At 41.8% G+C, this 17951-nt stretch overlaps 1 long non-coding RNA gene across 1 annotated transcript in view; it reads left to right on the forward strand.

The window, feature by feature from the left end:
• LOC111931969 (uncharacterized) overlaps positions 1-17951 on the forward strand; it is a 66911-nt gene that overhangs the window by 923 nt on the left and 48037 nt on the right. Inside the window, exons 2-5 of the long non-coding RNA XR_015289123.1 lie at positions 1256-1337; positions 7909-8102; positions 16693-16840; positions 17336-17386. This is a non-coding gene — a long non-coding RNA (uncharacterized LOC111931969). The remainder of the gene's footprint in view (positions 1-1255; positions 1338-7908; positions 8103-16692; positions 16841-17335; positions 17387-17951) is intronic.

Genomic DNA, 17951 nt, shown 5'->3' on the forward strand with positions numbered 1-17951 from the left:
ACAGGGTATAATCCTATACTTAGGCTTCTGGCTCTCATTTATTTCGCAGCACAACTTTTTGTCTTGGACACACACTTCAGCGCTACAAATTAATCTTTGAGGTGAGACACCGCGTTGCCGCTGGCAAGAAAAGCTTGCTTTTGTAGTAGTAGTGACTAATTTACACGCCTGCCCCCGCTCTCTTTCTAGCCTTCTATTCATAAGCAATATATCAAGGGTGGACCAATGCCAGCGGAACAGTCTGTCTTCAGGAAAGATACTAGCTTTTTTTTCACCCTTGCTTGACTCTCTACTTGTGCTGGCACAGAAAGTCTGTCAGTACAACCTCCATCGTTACCTTATTTTTCCTTGTTTCCTTTCCTCCTACTCCAGTTCCCTCCAACCCTTCAACTTCTTCCTGATAAATATCTTGATGCTGAGGAAGGCGCTAACAGGAGTTTGTGAGTGTTTTAATTTAGAAATCATTCTTTCTGAGATTGATTTCGAGGAAGCAGAAGTCCCTTTGTAACTGACACTTGAATATTTCGCGTCTGATACAAATGCCTTGTCTGCTTTGCTCAGGTTTATTACGAGCTGCTCTGAAGCCACGGAAGTCCTCAGGCTTCTTGCTGAAATTGCACTCAGCCATCCCTTTCCACAAGGCGAGGGAGAATGAAGGTCCGCAAGAGTTCATGCTAACAATGACTCTAAATGCCCATTTCCCGCACATCTTTGCTAGCACAAACAGCAAAAATAGTCCACTTGCACAGAATCTGATTCAGCTTTCTTGCATTCCGCAATAACAGATGGATTGCTAGACTGTTTACTGTTGCTTTCCACAAACTTCCTGTTAGTAAACTCCTGTATTATTTATGAAACAAAAAAATTACAAAGAAGTATCTTAGCTGATTACTGCCTGCTGGTGAACCACTGCCAGATAAACTTTTAATAAAAATATATGTATGTGAGCAAAGATCCCTTCTGATGCAGTTGTTGGAGTATTATTATTATTTTTACAATTGTTTGTTTCACAATTTCCTGTGACTCTATTGGCTCTATTGTGCTGTGCTCCAGAGCAGGTATTTCCTGCACTCAGACATTTGCAGTTGAGATGAGGTATCTGTGAATGTGTAAAGGAGTGAGGGGAAAAAAAAAGCAGCACACATACATGTTACAGAGATCAGCTATGAATAAGAAATATTTAAATCCTTTTTGCTTTGCAATGACAATGACAAATGAGATTTTACTAATGTGGTATTAATCTCTGCTGACCCAGTTTAGGAAGCCAAGTGTCTCCGAGCTTTTTGACAGAAAACAGCGAACAGTGTTGTATTGACCACCTTCATGCTATTTCTGACGTAAGTAGAAAGTAAATGTGAAGAAACTTTATTTTCCTCTCAGATTGGCTGTTACACTCCACAAAACAGAGGAGCTGAGAGGAGCACTTTGTTTGCACTGCATACCATAGATTAGACTGATTTCTGACTCTCAGTGGCGAGAGAGGAGGCCAGCCTGAAATCTGTCTGTACAATTTTATCAACAGAGCTAGTGAATTTTAAAAATCATCTGTAATAATAAAGAGCAGAATGCAGTGTAAAAATATGAAATTTGTATATTAACAGAAGCACTTTTAGTGTTTTTAGAAATAACACTTGACCTAACAGTCATTCTGTTTTTTTAAATTGTTGCTATTATATTTCATTGAGATTCTATTCTATTTACGTGTTCTGTATGAATGAATTGGCTGCTCCACCTGATATTTATGATTGTAGTCATGCATTATATACATACACAGAAACAGAATGAAATTTTTCCTGATCTGAGACACAGATAATTTTTCCTCAAGATTTTTTATTTGATTCCCTAAACCAAAACCAAAACTCAAACCAGCACTGCAGAGCGAGGACTTTCTAATGTTAGCCCTGCTACACGGATCATTCATTGCATGAGGTTTAACAAAAAAAAGCTGCTGTGTATTGTAGGCAACTGCAGGATGCTGATTAAATCATTGCATACCTTTATAAGATCTGTATTTGCAAAAAAACTGGTATAAGATGGAACAGGGCATTTACTGATCCTGGGACAGAGCTCGTTTCTGAGTGTTTGTGTGAGATGGCGTCACGTAACCAATCACTCATTTCAAGTAATAGTAAGAATATGTCTTCTCTGAGCAAACTCTCTTTTCTCTGCCTCCTCAAACACCCTCGCTCAGAGCTCCTGCTGACAGAAACTGAATTCAATAGTATTAAGGCAGATGATCCAGTGGCACTATCTCCTGATGCTTCAATCCACCATCAAGAATCTTGTGACAGATGTTTCTGCACTTTATGCAAATAGGAGCTTCATGTTTTCTTTTTCTCCACGGAATATATGCAGCTGGAAAATAAAAATCCAGCTCCACGGCAAAAAGTGGGGGAAAAAAAATAAAAATCATGCTGCTGACCAAACAGGCAGCCGGGAGAAAGCGATCTGTAGATGTGAAATCAAATAATTAATCTGCTGGTTCTCAGGATCACTTCTGGGCTTAATCAAGTCATGTATGCGCCGATATGGGTTTTGTGGGCTCTCTCTGCCACGGCGCTGTGGCTCACAAGTCATTTCTGAAACGGGTAAAAGACATCTTTCCTGTGTGTGTATAATGTTTCCTTATAAATGTTTTTCTTTCTTTTACCCTTTCTGATACGCTGTTTTAATTCTCACAGTAGCTGTGGATAGCTGTATTGGATGTGATATGTAAGTGTATTAGAATAGTGGAGTTTGCACACGAAGAAAGGGTTTCAGCCTATTATATGTAATAAATAGGGTATAGACATTTATATAAACTGAATGGGTTCAGGTATGTTCTTTACAATAGCACAGAAAGCTGGACATGTGAGGATGACTGATGAAAAGAAGAAGAATAATTTCCTTCCTCTTGGTTAAAAGGAAAAAATAACCCTTAAACTTAGTGAATTAGAGGAGGTTCTAAGGAAATATAGTTTTACAAATGATAGTGTAATATATAAAATCATGCAATATGGAAGAGCTGTAGAATCCCACCTATTAATACCGTTGAAAATAATGAAAGGTGATCATCTTAAAAAAAATAATACAATTATTTTTAAGAAGCTATTTTTATTACTATTAATAAATAAAATCAATACCATTATTTTAGACTGATTTGTTCTTCTTCTGATTTTTTATATTTATTTGAAGATTTCTGTGGAAGTATTTTTAATCGTCAGATATCAGAATAAGTCTTGTGGCTTGTTAGACAACGCCTGTATCTTATTTTCTCAGTGAGGCTTTTGTTAATTTTGTATATTTTAGGTATTTTAAAATCTCTTGTGGGTCACAATTTTTTTTTTTCAGTATTTTCACTTAATACTTAATTCAAAGCCTGTATATGGTACCACGTGAACATTCAGCCAGGATCTATGATAAAATTTATTTGTAAATACACAAAGCAATGACACAATAATTTTGTGTCATGGTATTGTCTAGAATCTTGTCTTCATTTCATGACTAGTCAAATTCTAGGGAAAGATCTTTATTCAATTCAGATGTACTACATGATTTTGTTCAAAAGCCTCCTTCTGTACTTCTAGGTAAATTTACAATAAACATTAGTGATTTTACCTGGATTTATTTTAATTTAGTTTCTTAAAGAAAAAAAAAACAAACAAGTACCAAACCAACACCCAAAGATGTAGTGCCATTTCTAAGAAAAGAGGAAAGAGAGGCTCTGTGTGTGAAAATGACAATCATGCTATACTGACTCTAATTCAGATACCAGCAAATACTTACAAATACATCTGTATGTACTATTACATGTCTGCTTTTGAAAGTGGCTGTGCAGATAACTGAAGTTCTGCAGTTAAGGTACAGTTTGAGCTGACCTGTGTCTGAAGAGTTCAAATACAATTCTAGACTCAAGTATTAATAGAATAAACTTAATTTTATTTTTTTTCATAGGTGCAGCTGCATTTTCGATTTAATTATAGGCTCCCACAGTAGTAATTTTTCCGTGACCTACTCAATCTCAAAAGTCAGAAAATTGCTTCTTTTTTAAAGCTGACAATAGCACGGTATGTTTCCAAAGGAAAAAGACAAATTACAGCAAATCATTACTTTAAGCATATTTAAATAGCCAGGAAGAAATCCTAATTGAAAAGTTTGCTAAAATGTGAAAAAGTTAGTGGTGCTTTTTTTCTTTTTTAGAAAAAGATTATTCTCATGTTTGTAACATTGCAAGCTGCTTATGATACGATGCCTTTCCTTTCTCTGCTCACCCTCTACTTCTCCTTCTTTTCTTTCTGATGAGGTTACACACAACATTTTTAGGAAGCAAAAATTTTGACTGGAGAGAAATTAATCTGTAGATGTGTTTAATAATGTAAGTTGGCTATTCCTCGTGAAGCTGAGACAAAGATAATGGGAATTTTTGTATTTCTTTGCATGGGCTCCAGACCAGTCTGCAGCATTACTGCCAGAAATGGTACTCTAACCACAGCTGTTCAGAAAGGAAAAAAAAAGGTTATCATAAAGTTGACTTGACAGTCATGAAATGCACCCTGGTCCTGCCAGAAACCTCCTCCCCAGTAAACCTGTGCTCTTCCCCCATTATCTCTGGTTCTTCTCATGTTGCTTCCTGCTTCTGAACTTTCCCCCAGCAGGGCCTTTCCCTGACAGCCCCCTAGGATTGTGGCAGGGGTTTTGGCAGCTCATCCCCAGGGTATCTGCAGCAGGCCGGCTCCCAGAGAGCAGAGGCAGGACAGCCCCAGGCTCACAGGAGATGTTGAAGGGGTTGGTGAATGCAGACACCATGGGAGGAGGTGAGCTGGCCAGCAGGAACCACTGTTGGCATTGCCTCATGGAAGAAAGGAGAAGCAGGAAGCTGGCACTGGGGTCCCTTCTTCTGCCATGAAATAACTGGGAAAAAAGGGTTGTCTGTTAAGGTAGGTAGCCATGGTGATGTGCCTTCAGCAGTTTCCCCAAGGGAGCTCACAGAAGAAGGTGTTGCTCTCCTGTGTCTGCTGAAGTGCTTTCATTCTTCCCCATCCCTGTGTTCTGCATTTCTTATATCTAAATGACTGAAGCTGTTAAAATTAGGCCCAGACCATGGTCCCATGACAGAAAGCAGTGGTTAGCATGATTCTTATTACAAAAAAGACAACCATTGGAGGGGAAATTTGCTGTATTTTTCACTTATTTTCCAGCAGGTCAGGTTTACCTGTGTGTCTCTTCCCATAAGACACATAAAGAGATCCAGCCCTTAGACCCAGAGCAGTGCAAAAGGACAGTGAAAGGGCTGGTTCCTGTGTGAGGGGCAGCTCGAAGTGCGTGTGGGAGCAGCACTGCAGCTTCCATTTGCAGTTGTGCTGGGCTGGCTGTCCCGCAGCTGTTCAGAGCTGGGATCCATCAGCCGCTCTGTTCTCTATCCTGGTGCTACTCTTCCTCTGGCTTGTACGTCAGAGGAGCTGTGTGCAAAACCAGCCGGCATCCAAGGATTGTTCTGGCATGCAGTGTTTTTAGTTTAAAACCAAAATGAAAAATGAGGTAAAGTTTGTCATACTCGCCTGATTCTTTTTCTTTCTGTCACGTCTGTTTTCTTCACTTGTGTGAAAAAAGGGGAGTTTAAGTATGAGGGAGGTGGATTTTTCTTGCTTTTTCTTTGTCTAATTTTTCAGTCATTTATGAGACTATGCTGTTGTGTTTTCTGACCCACCTGATCCCAGAGCAAGCTGATCTACAGTCTTATTTTTATGACAGATGGCTGATCATCAGCACAGCTGAGTTAGGAGCCTCAATGAAAGGACCTTGACCCCCCAACCAGCATCTCTTGAGGAATTCTCTTTGTTGGGTGCTTTCAGCTGAGGCCTCCCCCAAAGTCGAAGGTGATTTCTATTTGCCAAAGTGGGAAGACAACGGGAGGCAGAATAAAGATGACAATTTAAGCAGGCAGTTGAACTTGTTCAGACTGATACCAGCCTGCAGTATTCAGGCAGCAGCTAACCCAAGGTTTCCCTAACCTTGGCAGAAGTGCAGGAAATAGTTGAAGGAGGATGAAGTGTTCTTGAACTGTTTCTCCAATGTATCAAGCACAAGCAGGCTATTCTTCAATATTAAGCACGTGCTTCTCTTTTCTCCCCCTTTAAAGAAACTTTTTATTGTAGACTATAAAAGGGGAAAAAAAAAATCAATCAATCTCTGTTTGTGGACCCCTGTGCTGCATCTACGCTATCCAAGGACAAAGATGCAAATCAGGACCTCCCCAGCATAATAGCATTTATAAGGCAAATTTCTTGCTGAAGTCTTATAGCAAAAGAAATAGCTGTGCTCAAGTGTTATTTTAAACAAAAATAAAAAAAAAAATTAACCACATTCTTTAAAACATCAGCTTCCCTGGATACATCAGAAACAGCATTCCAGATAAAAGCAGCATGATGTGAAAAGACCTGATCAGCAACATATTGATGTCTGGGCTTGGGGACTAATGTAAGAACTTAAAGACTTGGCTAGAGAATGTATCTTGAGAAGCATAAACATATAAGAGGATGCCAAACCATGAAAGGCTTCCTTTGCACTGAGAATTCAGAAATCAGCGTGTTGACAAGCAGAGAAGCCAATGCTGCTAGCACAGCACATAGGGTGATGAATAAACTCAGATTTTGAGAGCCTAGGATGAGATCTAGAAAGGGGCCAACTGATTTAGCCATGTTTTTAAGTCTCTATACCCAGCATTTAGGTGCTGTCAAGCCTCAGGCCTCCCTGCCCAGCTGCCAGTGATGACGTGTCACGGGCTGGGGCAGCCAGCTTTGATTCAGAATGTGTGTGTCAGTGTTCAGTTCTCAGAGGGGATGGAGAAACTACCAAGAGACTGACTGCAGCAGGCTGGCTGAGCCTCATTCGCTGAGGCTATGGGAGAGTCAGGTTTGATTTCCTGCTCAAATGTGCTGCATTTTCTGGCTGTGGGCTCAGCAGTAGGCTCCTGCAGTGCCTCCCTGGAGGCCAGATACACCTCCTCCTGTGTACCAGGGGAGAGCCTGGAGGCTGTGTGGGATCTGAGCTGTTCCCTGCCTGGCACAGCACGTTCGAGGCAGATGTATGCCTCTGTAACTGTGACATCCCACCAGTGTCTCTGGAGCTACTGCAGCAGGAATGCTGGCTTGAAACACTTGAGCCATGAGCAAAGCAAGTGAACAGATATGGCTCATGGAGTTCTGAAACTTGAGACCTGGCCACCCATTATTAATTGATGAGGTCTCTTCGGGATGCCAGCAGAGAAGCAGTATTCTTCTCTTGTTAGGAAAAAATGCAGTTTTCCTCCAGCTGCACTTAAAATTAGATAGTTCAATAATGAGCTGAGAAATAACAGATTTACGTATGAAGCAATATAGCAATAGAAAGACAGTTAAAAAACTAACTAAAAGTTAGTTTTTTAGTTTTTAATTCAAGGTAGTTAAAACACTAGCTTATGTGAGTTTTGATGAATAAGCTAAGTTTAAAAGCTATAATCTAAGGAAAATGAACATATCTGCAAAAATATGGGATGTACATACAATGAGGAAAAATAAAACCCCTTTACCTAAAAGAGAAACTTGAGAGGGCAGTCCATGGGAAAAAACACTGATGGCTTAATCTTTTGCGTTTAGCATAAGCCTACCATGCAACCGCCCAAGATAAACACCATCTTTTTCTGGTTTGGAAAACATCTTGAATGTCCTTTAAACTTGTTGACTTGCTCCACTTTTATCAGGCCTTTTTGCATAAGCACATTGATCCCAACACAATCATCCCTTGAGACGTACTCATGCTATTGTCAGGTACCTCCTGGGGGCTGAGCACCTACCCTGGGAGGGTGTTGGTAAGTACTTGCAGGCACCTCTTCTTCAGCAAAGCGATCATCGTCTGTGCAGCTGATGGCTCTCATTTTTGTTTGGTTGGCAGGGATGGTGTCACTAAACTTGAGCTCACTTGTCACAATGGAATTTAATTATCTGCTGGAGAGAAGCCCTGACAGCTGTGGCGTAGGTTTTTCAATGTGATGTTGCCTGGATTGCAAGAAAAATATCAAGGGCTGGTGAGAACAGCCATGTTCTAAAAGCATCTCTGCCTGGGTTAGACCACTGCCTACCAAAGAGGTATGTGTGATTATCTTGAAGTTATTTATTGACTGTCATGTCAGATCATGGTTAAAGTTTATCTTTACTGCAAGTTGTCCTCAGGAATTCTTTTAGTTCATCAAAAGTAACTTTTCCAGGGCTTGGGTTGGAAGCACAGTGTTTGTTTACCACATTGCCCCTGGGTTTGCCTCTGGCTTGTGCTTCCTGGGGGAGAGCAGTGGGTCTGCTGCTGGTTTCTAAAGCATTGACATCTGTGATGGCCTTCTGTAGTAAAACCATTTTCCCAGCAGCAGCAGCATCAGACATCATCATTTTCTTATGGTAATGGTTATCATTGATAAACTAAGGAAATCTGAGCTGAACAAAAGAGCGAGTGGTTTGTTTGTGTGTCTGTGTGCTTTGTGGTTTGTTTTTTTAATGGAACATTGCCTTAGCTCGTATACCATAGTATCGGGACTTTTTAATTTTTAGCTTTTTTCTTGTTGGCAAACAAATACTCATACCAGTAGCTCTCTAAGGTTACTGACATACTCTGAGATGCTGAAAACACTTTTTAATAAATTCTGCTATACACTTGCACAAGCAAAGGACCTATACTGTGAAGAGGAAGATGGCCCATCTGGCATCTGGTTGCCCTGCTGCCAACCTTTGGAGAAGCACCCAACACCCAAATGCACACACACCTTTGGGAGCCCTAAAGGTAGACCAGGATTTACCCCCTGACTTAGATCCCTGAATCCACCTATCCCCCAGGATCCAGGAACCAGGAACATTGTCCCTCAACCACTGAAAAAGAAGCCTCTTTTCTGTGGGGAATCTGTGGCAGCCAAGCTATACCACACCAAAGGCTACCATACATGTCTTTTGGGAAGTCCTAGCTGTGTCCTCTGGGCTTCAGATAAGCTCTCCCTAATCACAGAATGTTCTGAGTTGGAAGAGACCCACAAGGATCATCAAGGCAAACTCTTAGGTGAATGGCTCCTATGGGATCAAACCCACAACCTTGGCATTATTAGCACCATGTGGAGCTGATGTCCTGGAGACCATGGCTCCAGTCCCTTCCTTCCCCTCCTGTGGCTGAAGCAGAAAGCACTTTTTCAGTGGTGGAGGGGAGGCACTGCATCACCTCTACTAAAAAAGGGTGAAGCTTTCTTGGCCCCAAGGATGTATTTCTGTCTGGAGCTTTTAAAGAACAGATGCCTGTGCACTCTTTAGGCCACTGTCAGATTAAACCATGCATAGTGCAAGCTGGTGTTTCTTGTGCCTGTCATCCTGGAGCATCCTGGAGCATCCTGGAGCATCCTGGGCTAGGTTTGGAAATTAGACCATGCTGTTCTTCCCAGGACCAAGCAGGGCAAGGAATCATCTATCCGTGCCCTGCCCAAATGCGACCTTTGTAAGGCCCTGTGCTCCTGCCTTGAGCTGAAAGGGATGACCTGTCTGGCAAGCGCTTGGGGAAGGAGTTTCTTCTCCAAAAAGTGAGTGTGTTGTAATATGTTTACATTATTCACTGTCAGCTCTCAATGACTGCTATTAGGATTAGAAACAATTTGGAAATTCTGGAGTTAAAAGTATGTAAGTTGCACAAAGATAATACTTAATAAACATGAATACATGGTAAGGAGGGTTTTTTCCAACCTTTTAATATGACTTTTAGACTTACATGCTTTTATCTTATTTTATTAGGCCATGTGAAATAAATTAAATGTAACATAAGATGATGTTAAAAAAGATTTTATGACATTGAGAACTGGTTCTATATTAGGACCAGATCCTACAAAGGCTTATTGATGTGAACAGTTTTGCTCCCATAGATAAGCTATGGAGTCAGCTATGGCTAACCATTTAAATGCTCAGAATCAGGCCCTCATTTTGGATGCACTTCTCATTGTTAAATCAATGTGAAAGTGAAATCTGTCTCCTCTCAAAAGGAAATTGCCAAGACTTTCTACACTAAGATTTGGGATCTGTAGAAAATGAAGTCTTTTTATTTTTTCTTCCCTCCAATAATCTGTTCAGTGAACAAGCTGTGAAAAATAGTTCTATATTTTTTCCATGTGATGCAGCAGACGGTAAATTTCCATTTAAAAGAATGATCAGAGTAGCTGCTGGCACTGAACTCTGTTGTCTTAGTCAAATCTACTTACAAAGAGTTTACAGCAATACAATAGCTTATTATTTCACTCAACCAGAAATCAGATGAAAAAGGCAAAGGGGAAGCCTGAAGTAGGTTCATGGTCACAATTCTTTTCTTCCTTAACATCTTGGGTTTTTTTTAATGCAGGAGTTGAGATCAGTAGTTTTATGTATAAGGAGGAGACTACTTCTTTTCACCTCTACTTTTGTATGCTTTGAAATAATCAGACTACACACTTCTATAGTGCCTTTCTTCTGGGAATCTGAAAGCACTTTACAAACATTAATTAAAGTCTCACAACACCCATGTGGAGGTAAAGAAGCATTGTTTGTGTATCTAATGCAAAGGCTTAACCTGATTCTTTAAGTACTCTACCAGGAAAATAATGGAATAGCCAAAGCAAATTAATCTAACTGAATTGCTGGGAGCATTTATATGTTCATGTGCATGTGTATATGTGCATATATATATGTGTGTGTCCGTGCATGTGTGTGCCTGCATCTCTGTGCTGCTGGAAGCCTCAGACTGCACCTCCTCTGCCCTGCACATCCTGCCCGTTGTTGTCTCAGGGGATTTGATGTGTGCTGCTGCTTCTCTCTGCATGATGCCTCAGGTCCATCAACAAATGTGTATTTTCCAGGAAACCTGGGGAAATCTTTCATTGTCACTGATTATGCTAAGATTAGTTTTAAAAATTTAAAAAACAGAAAAAGTCTTTTGATCACCAAATTTGTGAATGAAAATAATAGGTGGGCAGTGAGGACTCAGAAGGGGTTTTTGCCACCTGAGCTGGACCCCTCTGCTGGAGGCTCCAGCACCTCTCCTCTTTAACTACCACTTGTTCTCAAGCCTGGTGGCCTTGTCATTGCTGCTGTTACTTCCAAAGTCTCCCCATCCCAGGGAATTTTGGGTGCAGCACTGCACAGAGACAAGCTGCAGGGTGGGCTTGGCTCCTGCTGAAGCTGCCAGGTCCCCTCCATGTCTGGAGGCAGGAGAGGGGCATCATCCTACTGCAGCTTAATGCTGACCTTGGCTATACACAGTAGCAATGTCTACATTAAAGTATGTTAAATTATTTTACAGACTTTATAGGAAGGGTGTTACCCTCCTCGAGAGGGGCTTTTAGCATCATTCCTGCAGAGGTGTATTCCCTGTACTTTGCCTGGATGGTGCCCACCCCATGCCCTGGGCAGGGAGAGTTGTCCTGACTATCTCCACCTGCCCACCTTTGCTGCTTTGATTTCCTGCTGCTGTGTCTTCAGCTCCAGCTAAAGATCAGAGCAGCCCCAGCCCATGGGATCTGACAGGGATGGCTGATTCATCATGGCTCCCTAGTTACACCGACAGAAATGAAAATGAAGTCAGGGAATCAATCAAAATGGAGGAAACTAAAGCTGAAGGACCAAGTTACTCTTACTTCTTTTTTCAGCTCAGTGCTGTAGTGCACAGGCCTTTCTTCTGCTTGTGCAGCCCTGAACTGCTGAACTCTTGCAGCCTGACTTCTCTTTTCCTTAGACTAATCAGATGAAAAAAATATTTTTCTAGTGGTTACAGGATGGCATTATTTTCTTTCTTTGGGTCAAAGTTGTAGGGAAATGGGTTCACATGGGTACCATGAGTTTGAGAGAGGATCCGATTTTTGTAGGACTAAAAACAAAAAAGGCCCCAGAACCATGAGTTTTCATCAGCCCTAGTCCCACATGCTGTTACAATCTAAAAATGCTTTTGGGTCACCAGCATTAGATCCTTTTCTTAATCTTCACCATGTCTTCTTTCTGCTAATTTTACTTTCTCTATCTGACATAGGCTCTAAGATCTTCAGTGCAAAGAGAGCATCTTTTATCTCTGTAAAGTGTCATGCAAACTTAGGGTGGTACGTAAATATTTAATAATAATATTAGTGATGAAGATTAGAGTCCTGGAGGAACACGTCTTCTTCTTAGCAGATGCAGAACATATCGTGGTAATTGGGTGCTGTTTCATTTCCCTGGGGAGAATTTCTCAGCTCACTCATTTTCCCGTTGCCTCTGGCATCATCTTGGGTAGGGCTATTGGGGCACGCTGCTCTTGACTGGGAATGACTTAATTAGAATTGGGCAAATAACTGCTTTTTCACCTGAGGCTTTGAAAAAAATTCCCCTAAAATACAAGTTGCCTTTTCTTTCATGTTAGAAAAATGGGAACCTGAGGGTTTCCAGAGGGTGTCCAGAGGTGCCCAAAAATGAGGCATGTGTGAGCTCTCGTGATGCTGGAGGTGGCTGATCTGTGCTCCCTGAGAGCAGTGGAGGGGCTTCAATGTGCTCAAGCTGGGGCAGCATCAGAGGAAACAGGCTGCAAGGAGCTATAAACTGTCCCCAGCACTCTGCTCTTCGAGCTTTCTTACTTCTTTTCAGTAGCCTAAATAATTTCAAAAATAGTTTGGCTATATAATTAGATTCACTTTATAGGAGAGTTTGTACTCTACCTTACTTAAATCTTAAATTTTCTAATGATTGTAGCCAATAGCAATTAATTTAAAATAATTAAGGCAAATATACACATTTAATTGCCAAGCACTACATTTTCCTCATTCATTTATGACTTAATAGACTTCAGTGTATATGTTCAGCCTTTACTAATTGCACAGTTGACAATTCTTTATGACTTTGAGGAGTTCAACATTTCTCTCTTTACTGGCTGCATTCTCTTAGCATAATCATAGTCTTAATTTTGTTTAACTTATGCTAAAGCAAAATATGAATCTAAACCACAGGAGGCAAATAAAACACGACATTGTACAGTTCACTACATTTTATAAAACCATTTTACAACATGAACCATCCACCCATTCTGTTCAATGGAGTAAATGGGATCTAACCATGCTTTAAGGACTGTGCTCATCTTTAAACTGATTAGTTTCTCTCCTTATTACAAAACACAGGCATCTATACCAGGTCTAATGTCTAATTTTATATACAATTAAATGGGTAAGCCCTGTTGCCTCCAGCAATGTTTAATCTTTGTTATTTACCTTGAGGGTTTTTGGGTAGGATCAGAGTCCCATTTCTCCCCTTGCTGTGTGGTGTGAGGCAAGCCTCAGCAGGGAGGAGACCCTTACGGTCCTGGTTGCTGTATGTAAAATGGGATGGAGATGCACAGAAGGGTCAAGCTCATGGCCTGGAGTCGGTGGGACATCAAGGAAGACTGAGCCTTGTGCCTGGAGCAGGTTGGGCAGCAGGGATGGGGTGGGAAGGTGGAGACAGGGACTGGTGTCAGGGGGTTCACTGGAGCGGGGGGCAGAGTGCTGCTGCAAGCTGTGCCAGCTTCCCTCTGTGCCAGATTTGGGGTGCATGTCCCCAGGACAAGACCGGTCTAAGGCTGTGTGGATGGGGCTGCAAAGCAGGGTTGGGGTGCTCACGGGGCAGCTCTGGAGATGGGTTTGGTGGGGATGAGCGCTTCAGGGAGTGCTGTGAGGGTGCAGCACTACGGTCACAGGCAGGAGAATTCTCCTGCCCGGGGCACCTCTACATGGCGATGCATCTTCCCTGCCCCGCACCAGGAGCAGGGAAAGCAAACGGTGCCTCGACCAAAGGTTAATGCTTAAAAAAATCCCCCAGGGCAAGGAGGAGGCAGCCGGGGCTGGCAGCAGCTCAGCAGCCGGGGCCGAATGTCGGCCGGGAGCCCATTTGCTCATAGCAGCGCCTGGTCAAACCCGCAGCCTGCACATGGCTTTAACCAAGCGCGGTGCAGCGACGCGAGCGAGGGACTGCCTTTGGCATGAGGGCTCTGCTCGGCCCCGCGGTTAGGGAGGAAGGCTGAGATTTGTGCTGGCAAACAGGCTTCCTTCTCTATTGCTTACTCTTCTTCTTTATTTTTTTTTTCTTTTTTTTTTTTTTTTAAAAATCGTGTTTAACACTTGTACAATTTGGTGAAATTACAAGCCCGCGAGGACAGAGGGAGAAGCCAGTCTGTTTAAAAAATAAAAAGAGGACATGATTACTTTGCTGAAGCTGTACTTTCTATTTTCTCTTCCAAAAGAGACAAAGGGAATAAATACTTAAAACCCAGTGGTGACGACAGTGAAGCAATCATGCAGTCGCTGGATACCTTTGTCTCAGGGAGGCATGTAGTCATTTTTACATGTCTGCCACTGGGTGTCAAACCTTTCTTTTCTTCCCCTTTCCATTTTGGATGGCCAAACTGATTATCTAAAATAGAAAATTAGCACACAATGGCTTTACTCTGTGATACCCCTTATGCAACTAATGGGCAAAGCTTGTTAATTGGTTGTAAATGCCAGCAGGTTGCCAAGATAATACTTCAGAAATAAGCGGGTATTCTGATAATTACAGCAATCTTCATCTATAAAAGCTTAAGTAGATGAAGTACTGGCTGGCTTAAAACCAAGATTTATCCCGCTGCACTCGCATTAAAAGAAAAAATAAGATGAAAACAATAATGTAGCAAAACAATTATATAGCAGGAAGCGTTGTAGGTTTTAGAGATTGTGAAAACTCAGAAAGTAAAACAGTGCTGTAATAACCAGTTATGGAAAAATAGGCCATTTACATTTGTGTATAATTAAATAGTAGGCTATGCAATTTCACTTTTTAAAGTAAACTGCCTTTTCCTTTTTTTATAGGGCAACGTAGCCATAATTGCTGCATTAAAGCTTTAATGAAAGAAAAAAGCAGCAGATCAAGATGACATGTAACATCCACATTTGTACTGTGGTGTTCTGCTTGTTTAGTAATGGGAAGCTACTGAGGAGATTAAAATTGCAGAATTCTTCTTATTTTTTTTTCCCTGAAAATTGCTATAGGAAGATCATTCAAAGTCTAAAATACATACAATTTATTTTTCTACCTTCAATCCACAAGGATTTAATGTCTTTCCTAAATCTCAGAGTGTCTGAAGAAATACTTTCTTGCAAAAAAGGGAGATATTATTTTAGCTCATCAAAATTATCAAAAGTAAGCGGCTCAAACTTGAAGCATAGAGGTTTCATCTCATGTTTTAGACTATTACTGCAAATGCTGAACACTGTTTTTTAACTCAGGGCTGCTTTTCAGCTTTCCTGTCAGAATGATCAACAGGTTGATATATAATCTTGTTATTTGTCATTTTGAGATTTTTGGGTTTTTCACATGCCACAAACAAATTGCAAAATGTGGTAAAGCCAGGCTCAGCTGTGTTAAAGCTCTGGACTATAGGTGTGAGTTTTCAAACCAAAGTTTTGTCTATGATAGTGTAAACCAAGTGTTGATATTGGGGCAGGAGAAAACCTTTAGTTTGTTTGGTTTTTTCTAATGACCTTGGGTACATCTCATAGACCGCTTTTAATCATTGATGCCTCCTACAACAGAGGGCACATTTTGGCAAATTTTGGCACGTTTTGTCAGGAGTGCCTCAGAGACAGAGGAGTGCAGGGCAGCCCTGAGGGGCTGCTTTGCTTGAACTTTGGGGGAAAAGGCAATGTCAGGCTGGGATACCCTTCCTGCTGGGTGTTTGGGGATCTGTGCTGTTGGCATGCAGATAACAGGGGTCTGCCCCTGGGTAGTGCTGCTTTGCTGGAGCATTGACCCTTCCCCTCCATGCAGAGGCCCAGGGGCTGCAGTGAGCCCTTTCCTGGTGGCTGAATGCATGTGCCTGGCATGGTCCTGTGTGCAGGGCACTGGCACAAGAGCAGACTACACTGGATTTTTCCAGACGTGGAAAACAGGATATGACATGCCCTCTGGTAGGGTCAGTCTGGTGGGACACTGGTGGATGTACTGGAAACAAGGCACACCATGCCATGGAAAGTTAGATTTGCATGTGTGTATTTTCTCCTGGTAGTCAGCTTATCAAATATTTGATGGAGATATCTTTCCTGTGTGTGGTCATGCAACATCAACTCGAAATTTCTCTCACACATGACTCACAGAAAAATAAAAAGAGCCCAGTGCACCACTAGGGATAGCTCGCTATGCCGACAAACATGTAAAATTTTCAAAATAAAGAGGTGCACCTTGTCACCTAAACCCTCTGGGAAAACAAGGTCTGAGAGTGCAGGGGCTGCTAGGGGAGTAGGTGTGAGGCCAGCCCTGCTACCTGCCAGCCCCAGGCCCTGCACACATAATGGACTTTCCTAGTTAGTACATAATATATAGCACTTGTCCGAAGTGTGGCTGCAGGAACCAGCGGAGGAAGAAATAACTTGATGAGATCCTTTAATGGATCTCTCTCCCTTGTCTTCCAGGAACAAAATAAATAGGAGACTTTTTCAACTGGCATGTATTTCCATTTATGCTTTAAAAATTCATGAGCATAGGTTTCATATGATGGTGTAGTTACTATGGTAATTGTTTATTAATCTGGAGGAGCTTGGTAATTACCACAGCACAGTTTATATAACTCAAACTCAGAGTTAAAGTACAGTTATGATTTCTTTACGCATCCATCTTTTAGACACTTTTTTCAACTTTTTTTTTTTTTATTTTTATTTAACAGAATATGCATTTTCCCCTCTCAGTTCTACTTTTATCCAAATGCATACATTTCTGGAAGTGTAGAGAGAGTGCAAAAATGACAGAGAAAAGCTTGCTCGGAGTTGGCAGGCCAGGACAGCCAGGAAAAAATGTGCAGACTTAAGTTGCAGGTGGATATTTTTTTCATTAAAAAGAAGAGATGTCTTTCTCTTTTCCCTGGAGCATGCCTTATTAGTGGGAGGGCAGCAAGGGGCAGAGGAAAGAAGGTGGCAAAATGGGGATGTTGCAGGAGCCCATGTGTCTATCCTGGGACCGTCCCCCCTAGATGAGCATGAGGCTGAGGGATGTGGGACTCTGTGGGGATGTGTGTACATTAGCCTACAGCTCTGCAGTTTGTGTGTGACAGAAACACACAAGAAGAAAACCACATGTGCTGGACTGAGGATGAATGGCTGGCTGGCTTTGGCATTTGGGGTTTTTTTGGTGTTGTGTTTGGTTTTGCTAATGGAGAGTGGTGAGGTACCTGCTGGCTACACCATGGCCCTTCAAAAACCCCTGCTGCCAGTGTTCAGCCCTGACAGTCTCCCAGGGGCATGTACTTGCCTTTCCTGGAGAAATTGAATGTAAAAATGAGTTTATTCATTCTAAAATATTTTTTTTTTCAGAAAAGCACTACTGCAGGATGCTCTCCAGAAACCCAAGAAACAGAAAACCATGTGAGTGTTTTTCAATGAATTTTTTTCTTTTATCTAAAAGCTCCTTTCTCCCAGAGAGTGAAAAAATTTGCCCACTGTGAATTTTGTTCCTGTGGTGATCCTAGTGGTGAGACAATTAATGGCCATCAGTTCATTCTGTGCTGACCTGTAAGCCAGGAGCAGCCCTGTTGGAGGGTGAGCCCTCCTCGCCTGTCCTCGCTCTCTCCCGCCGGCTCGCGCGGCTGGCGGGCTGGAGAAACTCCCTGGTCGGCCTGGCTTCATTGCCGAGAGATTCACATTATTTATATGGAAAAAGTGCAGGATGCCATCTCCTCGCTCGCTCTGCCTGCATAAATTGCGCGTGTTTATTATTCATCGTAACACAGCACATTCTCTGTTTCTGTGTCACTTGTCACTAATCACTTATGCATCTGATGTGCGGATCCAGAGCAGGTTCTTAAGCATTCTTGGCTTCAAAACATAAGATATGCATGGGTAAGAGTTTATCCCACCCCCAAAATAACAACTTTGATACATTTTCAAAAGGGAAAGTGCATATGTTACAGTACTCAGGAGCAGCAATAAC

The sequence above is a fragment of the Cyanistes caeruleus genome, chromosome 7 (genome assembly GCF_971803275.1).
Source record: "Cyanistes caeruleus chromosome 7, bCyaCae1.hap1.1, whole genome shotgun sequence".
In the NCBI taxonomy this organism is placed as follows: domain Eukaryota; kingdom Metazoa; phylum Chordata; class Aves; order Passeriformes; family Paridae; genus Cyanistes; species Cyanistes caeruleus.